At 44.8% G+C, this 10,188-nt stretch overlaps 1 protein-coding gene across 1 annotated transcript in view; it reads left to right on the plus strand.

The window, feature by feature from the left end:
• The window catches only part of LOC310693470 (NAD(P) transhydrogenase, mitochondrial-like), a 963,907-nt gene extending 954,012 nt beyond the window's left edge, over window positions 1-9,895 (plus strand). Inside the window, exon 22 of the transcript XR_014519180.1 lies at window positions 9,144-9,895. The gene's annotated coding sequence lies outside the window, so the exon portion shown is untranslated. The remainder of the gene's footprint in view (window positions 1-9,143) is intronic.
• Window positions 9,896-10,188: the final 293 nt, after the last annotated feature.

Raw genomic sequence — 10,188 nt, forward strand, 5'->3', positions numbered from 1 at the left:
CCTGTGGACGTGGGATTCAGCTGGCACCTTTTGCGCCTCCCCTACTCACAGGGAAACCCAGTTTCGGGGATCTGGAGCGACGTGGGGTGAGCGGCGCGGTGCTTCGAATCGACTGCTTCTTTCATGGAGTGAAGCTGCATTGCTGTTGCCAGAGAGCGCTGACTTTTTTCCTGTGGACAATTGGACTCTAAACAACTACCCGTGAGTAGAACGGAAAATTGGATCTCTAAATATCTTAATTTGGCATCGAAACGGGAAGGCTCCAAACAGGAAGTCCGCCTTCCTCTTTTGTAAATAGATTGAAGCAAAGACGTTGCAAGCTAAAGCAATTAAATCCTTGTAAAGGATTAAATCTCCATTGGTTAAAATTACTAACCCCCCCTTGGAAGCAGGAGAAGAGGGGGGAAATTTTAGATTGTTCAAGCCTGCAGGAGAGAGAGTGAAGAAAGATAAATTACCACCCTTTCGAACCTGGGAACGGGCTGCCAGTAAGATTGACGTTTTGGAAAAGTTCATTGACTGTGAATAAAATGTATGTTGACAGATTGTTAAATAAGAGAAATATATTGTTTCCATTGTTTCCTTTTGCACTTAAAAAGGAGTAAAAAAATAACTGAAAATCAAAACTAACTTTGTTGCTGGATCTGCGCTTAAAAGGATGGATACAAATAGAAATTGTTTCCTCTAGAGGGAGCTTTCGAAACTGTTGCAGGAGTGGAGCTGGGGAATTTTCCAGCTGTAGAGATTAAAGACCGTGAGAATCGGAGATTGACCTTGGACAAGAATGTTGACAGAAGAAGCCTTGGTGATTGCATTTTGCAAGACAAGTGCTTTATTGGAACAGCTCCATGAGAAGACGGACGTGATGATTATTAAAATTGACAATTTGGGACAAAAAATGACTGATCTGGGACTAAAAGTGAATACCTATGCAGAAACTACTCAGGATTTGATTCAGGAATCTGTTTTGACATGGCAAGCTGTGGAGAAGACGAAGGAAAAAGTTGTTGTTGAACCTCAAGTAATTCAAGTGGAGAGAGCCCTGGCCTCACAGAGGCAATTTGATGAACATAAGCTGTTGCCTTTTACGATCAAATATAGAGAAAGCCAGATTTGGTGGGATGGAGCCCCGCTTGGATTGGAGAAGGAAAGTTGGATAGATCCTCTTATGCAGGGATGTTCTGGCCTTTGGGATTTGGATTTGGGTCAGGGGGAGATTGGTGCTCTGAAATATCTTTTGGACTTTAGTTCTGACTATGGAGAATGGGCTGACCTGTCGAGAAGGAAAAAGGACATTGTTAGGTTGGAGTTTCCCCGAGATCTACTCCTCAGTGCCAAAGGAAGGAAATTAAGAACAAGATCAGCAGAAGATAAAGTAAAGTACATCTATAAATATGAAGAAGAGCTGCAGAAGGGACATGGAAAAGAGTTAAGAGCCTCGGACAGAAGGTCACCAGGTTGATGGACCATATGGAATTGATAGAAAGGACTGACAGAATCCGAGACCAGGGAGAAGAGACGGTGGAAGAAGATTGGAATATTTTTTTAAAAAAAATTTATTTAGAGAAATGTTACAAAATTAATGAGTGTTAGAAAAATGTTGGAATGAAATTATATGGCTTTAGTATAAATGTTATAAGGAGTTAAGTATAAATAAGTTTTAGGGTTTTAATAGTAAGATAAGGTTAAAATAAATTAAGATAACTAAATGATAGAAAACAGTGAAAGATGGAAAGGATTTGCTGAAATAATTAATAACTAGAACACAAAAAGGGAGGTGTGAGGAGGTCGATGAAACAAGCTAATGAAAGATAAAAATATGGAAATATTGGATGTGTTTTTAATTGTTTTTGCTTTTGTTTTTGTTTTGATGTATTGTGTCTTTTGCTTTTTTATATGTACTGTAATGTTTTGATTTGTATTGTTTATTTTTTCTCTTTCTTTTTTATTTCTCTCTTTAACTCTTAAACTTTCAATAAATATTATTTAAAAAAATAAAAAAATAAAGTTTGCTTCCTGTGTCCTCTATGCCTTCCATGACCAACATCTTCTAGTCTTCTCCATGTCACCGAAGGAGAACTGTTTCCAAGTCCACTAAATAGTCAGTCTATCCAGAGGTGTTTCTAGGTCTCCAAAGAAGCTGGAGCCCAGGTCCAATAAGTTTGCATAAATGTACAAAGCACCTCTGGGTAAACTGCAATGGCACTGTGTTGGTCTCACTGTGGAAGGAACTACCAAAGTGATAAAATGGTCCTGGTCAAGTGAGTTCAGCATCCTTTTTGCGTGTCTAAAGAACTGGTCAAGTACAGATGTGTTGCCATGCAAACAACTAAGCTAGTTATGCCCCCAGAAGGAGTGGGTAGGCCTTTCCCCCACCCCCACCTTCCTAGAGGCCGTATCATTCTAGATGTAGGAGAACAATGGGCTAGGGGGCTAGTCTGGTCTCATTTGGAGCTAGAAGCAGGGAAGACACATCAGCTTCACTTACTCTTGGTGCTGAGACCAAAGCTGTGATTTTGGGTACCCTTGTTGTTTAGTCGTTTAGTCGTGTCCAACTCTTCGTGACCCCATGGACCAGAGCACGTCAGGCACTCCTGTCTTCCACTGCCTCCCGCAGTTTGGTCAAACTCATGCTGGTAGCTTGGAGAACACTATCCAACCATCTCGTCCTCTGTCGTCCCCTTCTCCTTGTGCCCTCAATCTTTCCCAACATCAGGGTCTTTTCCAGGGAGTCTTCTCTTCTCATGAGGTGGCCAAAGTACTGGAGCCTCAGCTTCAGGATCTGTCCTTCCAGTGAGCACTCAGGGCTGATTTCCTTCAGAATGGATAGGTTTGATCTTCTTGCAGTCCATGGGACTCTCAAGAGTCTCCTCCAGCACCATAATTCAAAAGCATCAATTCTTCGGCGATCAGCCTTCTTTATGGTCCAGCTCTCACTTCCATACATCACTACTGGGTAAACCATAGCTTTAACTATATGGACCTTTGTCGGCAAGGTGATGTCTCTGCTTTTTAAGATGCTGTCTAGGTTTGGGTACCCTACTAGAAACCTAATGGGGAAGCAACATGCTATGAGCCCCTCCATCTTATGCCCAGGATGTATATATCTGTAAAGACCCCAGCATCTCCAGTGACCTTCATTCCAAGGAAACAGAACCCAAGGTGAGCGCTGACATCCCTGAAGTCAGGGCAGGAGATTTGAGTCCCAACAATGTCCCTGAGCCTATGAGTTTCTGGAAAAAGCTACAGCACTCCTGAAACCAGAAACCTCGGAAAAAAGAGCTCCTTTTAGTTCTATCCAGATGTAAATCATCCCATCTTTCTTCCGACAACATTAGCGGTGGTGTACTTCGATTGAAGGGAGGCAAATGCCTATAGAAATAAATCAATCCTCTGCAATTTCTCCTCCCAGCCTGTCCCGCTTGCCTGATGAGGGTTTTCTTTAAGGGCCTGCTGGCTCGCAGATTGGTGGCTCCTGTTCTAATTAAATTCTCCTCTTTTCTTGTGCTTGGCGAAGCATTTAGTAGCAACTTTTAAAGCACATAAAGTAATAATGATGCAATTACGTCGGTAGGCATCTGCCGAGGATCAATAGGACTAGATTGACTCCTCTCCAGCCAGTCAATCAGCACTGAGTGGCCAATTTGGGGGGTAGAGCAGGCCATTATGATGCCAACGCTTGAATTCGAAGTCTCTGAAACCCAAAAACAAGGGAGACAAAGTCAAAGCCTATGTATTTTATTATAAAAAGCAACCTGTTACACTGCCATTTACAAGTGACCCGCCTATAGCTGTGGAACGAGCCAGGATATTTTTAAAAATACAATTGGTACGGAACTGTGACAATGCAGGACAGAAAGGTGTATTGCTGATTTGTTTTCCACATTTTACTTCTAAAAACACCAGAGGAATCCTGCTGAATCACACCAAAGACTTACCGTATTTTTTGCACCATAACACTCACCTTTTTCCTCCTAGAAAGTAAGGGGAAATGTCTGTGCGTGTTATGGAGGAAATGCCTACGGGTGGCATGCCTACGGATTTTCCTCCTCTAAAAACTACGTGCGTGTTATGGTCGGGTGCGTGTTATAGAGCGAAAAATACGGTACCTGGTCCAACATCCTGTCTCAGTGGAAGCGTCTCTCTTGGGAGCTTGTAGCTAGGGCTGCCATATCCCTGGACATTACTGGGATTTCAAAGGTGGAATTGACGGTTCTCCTGGCAGATCGGGACAAAGATATCACTGCTTTAGTAGCTTCCTTTTTAGCCACAATTTTACCCAAAAGGGTTCCCAACGAGCCATCCTTTTGGGGAACAGACAGGGCGAAACAGAATATCCAAATGCACATGATCACTTTACGACCCTCGACAGCTTCCCCCTTGTCCTTTGAATTATCCCAGTGACCTGAAATGTTTTATACTGTGATGCCAATAAAGGTATTTGATTTGATTTGAGGTGGAATTGACATCCAAAAGGCGGTAGGTGGTGCTTTGTCCTGGCAAGTCAATTGGGTATTCCTAGAAAAAGCTCAACAACTTTCGGGGTGACGTGATTTTAAATTTTTGAAATATGGCAGTCTTACTGAAGACTCTCCTTCCTTGGAGGTTCTAAAGCACAGGTTGGATGGACATCTGTCATGGATGCTTTAGCTAAGATTCCTGCATTGAAGGGACTTAGACCCTTGGGGTCCCTTCCAACTCTATGATTCTTTGAATACACACTGTGCATTTAAAGCATATGCCTTCCTTTCGCCTACAGTTCCTATTATATCCTTTGCTGCATATAATAGGATATAATAGATTCTTATAGAATAGTAATATATTGTAACCAGAATAGAAGTTCAAAAGGGGAAGTAAATGTATTTTTAGTATTTTCATTATTGTAATAATTACAGTGGTACCTCGGGTTACATACGCTTCAGGTTACAGACTCCGCTAACCCAGAAATATTACCCCAGGTTAATAACGTTGCTTCAGGATGAGAACAGAAATCGTGCTCCGGCGGCGCAGTGGCAGCGGGAGGCCCTATTAGCTAAAGTGGTGCTTCAGGTTAAGAACAGTTTCAGGTTAAGAATGGACCTCCAGAACGAATTAAGTACTTAACCCGAGGTAAAGGTAAAGGGACCCCTGACCATTAGGTCCAGTTGTGGCTGACTCTGGGGTTGCGGCGCTCATCTCGCTTTAGTGGCCAAGGGAGCCAGCGTACAGCTTCCGGGTCATGTGGCCAGCATGACTAAGCCGCTTCTGGCGAACCAGAGCAGCGAACGGAAACACCATTTACCTTCCTGCTGGAGTGGTACCTATTTATCTACTTGCACTTTGACGTGCTTTTGAACTGCTAGGTTGGCAGGAGCAGGGACCGAGCAACGGGAGCTCACCCCGTCGCGGGGATTCGAACCGTCAACCTTCTGATTGGCAAGTCCTAGGCTCTGTGGTTTAACCCACAGCGCCCGCCCGCGTCCCTAACCCGAGGTACCACTGTATTATTATTTCTTATCGGTAGAAGGCAATGTTAATTTAGGCTTCTTCGTTTTGTTGTCTGTATAATTTTCTTAAGTCAATAATAAAAAATGAGAAAACATACAATGTCTGCTCAGAAATATCCCGCCCCCCAAAGAAACTAAAGTTCCCAGGACTCTTGGGGGGGGGGAGGAGTCATGTGCTTTAAATGTATGGTGTACGCAGTGTGTCAGTCGCCAATCAGATAAGAACGTAAGAGGAGACTGCTGAATCAGGCCAATGAACCATCTAGTCTAGTATCTTGCTCTCACAGTGGCCAAACAAATTAACTGTGGGAAACCAGCAAGGAGGATCTGATGGTTTCCAGCAACTGGTATTCAGGACCATAGCTGCCTCCGACAGTGGAGATGGAAAGCGGAGACGCTGCCGTGAGCCATGGGCAGGGGCACGAGGCTGATCGCCTCCTCCTGCTGCTTCCCCCCAGGAACTGGAATTCAAAGGAATACATTTGGAGACCTTGGTCAGACATAAGAAGCAGAAATTGCTATTATTTTTCTAGGGAAAAATGCCTGTCATTATCTCAGGAGGGAGCCTGTGCCTCTGCCTGTCTGTGGGAGGTAGGTAGGTATTGCCTCGAGACGGGGGTCTGCTTGAGGGGGGCTTCGCTCGTCTCAGTTCTGCTTGCTGTAATTCACATCGCTGAAAGTTTCCTTCATCTCCAGCCCACTGTCTCCCCACCCCCAATCCTTTACCTGCTCTTTTCTTCACTTTTTCTAGCACGGTGATGTTTTTGAGATGCGGCGTCTGGGACGTGTACAGTTTTCCAAGTGTCGCTATGCCATCGATTCATAAGAAAGTTCTACTTCAGGTAGGGTATGCAGAATACATTTAAAGCCCCCACCCCGAATCCTGGGAACTGTAGTTCGAGAACAGTGCTAGGTAGTGCCAGATTTACATATGAGCTAAACAATCTATAGCTTAGGGCCCCACTCTCTTGGGCCCCCCCAAAAATGTAAAGAAAAAAACACCTGGATGTACATTTCCAAAATATAAGATAACAAATAAAATAAAACCTACGTACCTATTGTTGTTGTTGTTTAGTTGTTTAGTTGTGTCTGATTCTTCGTGACCCCATGGACCAGAGCATGCCAGGTACTCCTGTCTTCCATTGCCTCCCACAGTTTGGTCAAACTATTAGATCCATAAATTACCATATAGCATATATTCAACACAAAAAACAGTGACAATTTGTTGTTGACAAAGGACAGCTGGACATATAAAGGGCTCCATTACCTCCAGTAGCTTAGGGCCTCATCCAACCTAAATCTGGCCCTGGTGCTGGGAATTGCAGTTCTGTAAGGAGGTAAACTGGGACGCGGGTGGCGCTGTGGGTTAAACCACAGGGCCTAGGACTTGCCGATCAGAAGGTTGGCGGTTCAAATCTTCGCGTTGCTCGGTCCCTGCTCCTGCCAACCCAGCAGTTCAAAAGCATGTCAAAGTGCAAGTAGATAAATAGGTACTGCTCCGGCGGGAAGGTAAACGGTGTTTCCATGCGCTGCTCTGGTTCACCAGAAGCGGCTTAGTCATGCTGGCCAGCTGTACGCTGGCTCCCTCAGCCAGTAAAGCGAGATGAGCGCCACAACCCCAGAATCAGCCACGACTGGACCTAATGGTCAGGGGTCCCTTTACCTTTACCTTTAAGGAGGTAAAATACAATCCCTACATTCGGGGGGCGGGTAGTGTACCTTAAATGTATTGTACCTTAATGTAAATGCATCCTCGGCCTCATCCTAACTGTTAAGTTTGACATTTTCACTGCTGCCCCCCAAACAAGATTTGCTTTTCTGGTCAGCCATAGCCAGTCCAGCCCCCCTTTTCACATGTGTGAAGTTTGGATTATCCCCTCCCACATGCCACCATTTTGCTCTATCATTTTGTTTGCCCACTTGCCAACTTTGGAGAGTGAAATATACTCAGAGTCGCAAAGTGATTTCATGCTCTTTATTCAGCTCATAGTGGTGAGGAGGAATGAATGAAAGTCCCCTCACAGTATCTGCTTTATATACATTATTTACACAATGGGCTGCACATGATTGGCTAATTCCGGGATTCTACTGTAAGCCAATCAGGTTGTGGATTCACTTCTATCTGGAGCAGGATTGGGTGGTTCCTGCCAACCAATCATACTGCTGCATTGTTCTAGGACCAATCAGACTGCTGCATTCTGAATCCTATTGTTCTAGGACCAATCAGACTGCTGCAGTTTGGATCCTATTCAACTCAGTACATAACAGAGAGATACATCTGGAGCTTTTGGCAAGCGTATCCATGACCTGGTGCCAGCCATGGAATCTTCCAAAGACATGCCACAGTTCATGGACCTTGAGGAGCAGGCTGGGCCCCCAAATCCAATGCTGTGGATCTCATTCATTAAGGGGGTCTTCTGGTTCATACCTTATGAAGAACCCCTGGAACAGTCAGAGAAGGAAATGCCCACCCCACAGTTCTCAAGAGTTCTAGTGCCAAAAGACTGATGGCACAGTAGGTGTCAACAGATCCAGAATATTGGGTCTGCTTGTGAGTAAGGAATCCCAGATACTCTCTCACAGCCAGCAGCAGTGGGTAGGATATGGTTTAGGAGGCCAGAGTATATAAGGCATCCCTCTTGAACCTTTCAACAAAGGTCATTAATACAGGTTGCCTTAGTATTTTGTAGGGCACTCACTGTGATATTGACCATGGTCTGTGGCCTAACATGTTTGGATCTACACTGATTCTCTGTGATTGGCCTTGGCTTGTTTGGACTCTGCTGTAACTGCAGCCCTGCCCTTGTTGGTGAGTATTTTGGAGTAGGCGTATATCTTCTGTAACTAGTCCCTGAGGGGTATCTGAAGAAGTGTGCATGAACACAAAAACTCATACCAATAACAAACTTAGTTGATCTCTAAGGTGCTACTGGAAGGATTTTTTAAAATTTTGTTTCGACTACAGCAAACCAATACGGCTACCTACCTGTAACTAGTCCCTGAGGGTAACCCCTGCTGCATGACAGCTCTTCAGGTTGTGTGGGTGCAATCTCCAAACATGGTTTCCAAACTTTGGTCACACTAGACTTCAGATCATTTATCAAGGAGTTTCTCACCCAGGTGATTAGCTCTAGGAAATACGTGTATTTATGTGCACAGTTCTCCAGGGATGCGAAAATCAGTGTAACAGTCCTCAAGGTTTTCATCCTATCCTCCTTAAAAATTTAAATAATGCAAGAAGAGTACGCTTTTGGTTTTCATGTCTTGCTATCCCATTAAAAATAATTTCCAAGTAAAACTTTGGATTTGTTTGACTATAACACTTAAGTGTACTGACTAATTGTGCTTCATTGATTTTTCTTTTGTAATTACATATTTTCTTTCCATAGCTCTCGGCTATTGGAAAAAAAACTTTGGATTTATACAGCATGTAAAGTTAACACAACATAATTTTTGTTCACTAAATGTAAGTCCAACATTGATTTAGGTAATCTCTCCTGCCCCAAAAACCAATATCACTCTTGGCATGGCTTCTACAGATGGAAGTCCTACCTCTCCAAGTTGTCTATAAATTCACCTTGGCATTAGGCTGGCAGAGTGGTGAAATCCGTGATCCCTTTTTAAAATTGGTCACATTCATATGATCATATCTGTCAGGGGTTCAGGAGCAGAGGCGAGGGCAAGGGAGGAAACAGAGAGCGAGGGGGAGGAGTCCGAAGAAAAGATGAGTGACGACGACGACCCAAGATCTCCGAGTCTGTCCAGTGAATCAGAAGATTCACAGAAAGGAGCGCCAGTGGCCAGAGCAAGGGGGGAGCTTAGGGGGACACCCCAGGAAGAAGGGTCCAGAGAGGGTTCAGAGGGCAGCAGTTGGAAATCGGGACCAGCGTCACCAACAGAGCGCAGTGGGGAGGAAAGGCGCCAGGTATCGAGCTCTGGCAGCTCGCAGCAGGGGGGAGGGCATGAGTCAGGAGTGGCCACACCTCCATCGGAGAGCGAAGAAACGGTCAAGCGGAAAGTGGAAGGTTGGGCACGCGCGCCAAGTTCAAATGCACAGGAAGGCGGCGCAGTAAGCAGCCCGGAAAGGGAGCCAGGTCCTAAAGCCCGACGCAAGGAGACAGGAGGGTCCGGGAGGTCAGCGTCAGAAGAGTCCAGGAAGGAAGAGACCACGGGGGGCAGAGGGACCCAGAGAAGAACGGTCAGGCGGAAAAGGTGGAGTAAGGCTAGGATATTAAGTTGGTGTACAAGGGGCGGAGACTCAGACGGAGCTTCGCCGGTCTAGCTTATAAGACGTAGAGCTGCACGCAGCAGCTTGGAAATGGAAACTGTAACTCAATAAAGACTTTTATAAAGTGAACGCTGGCTAGCGTGATCCTCTGTGAGCTAGGATCTGGGAGCAGCTCTGACAATATCTTTGACTCATTAAGCCGAGATAGGCACATGCTTCTTGCCAGCAGTGTTAGAAACTGAGGTATGAAAGCTAGGAGCTAAATGGCACTTTAAACCTAGGTTATGGGAGAAACATTGAGTTTGACCCAAGCATGAGTTTGACCAAACTGCGGGATGCAGTGGAAGACAGAAGTGCCTTCCGTGCTCTGGTCCATGGGGTCACAAAGAGTTGGACAGACTAAACAACTAAACAACAACAAATGGGAGCAACAATGGAATGTCTTTCTTATAACAAGAATACAAAGCTGAAAAT

Source organism: Podarcis liolepis (assembly GCF_965112155.1).
Source record: "Podarcis liolepis genome assembly, chromosome: 14".
Lineage (NCBI taxonomy): Eukaryota > Metazoa > Chordata > Lepidosauria > Squamata > Lacertidae > Podarcis > Podarcis liolepis.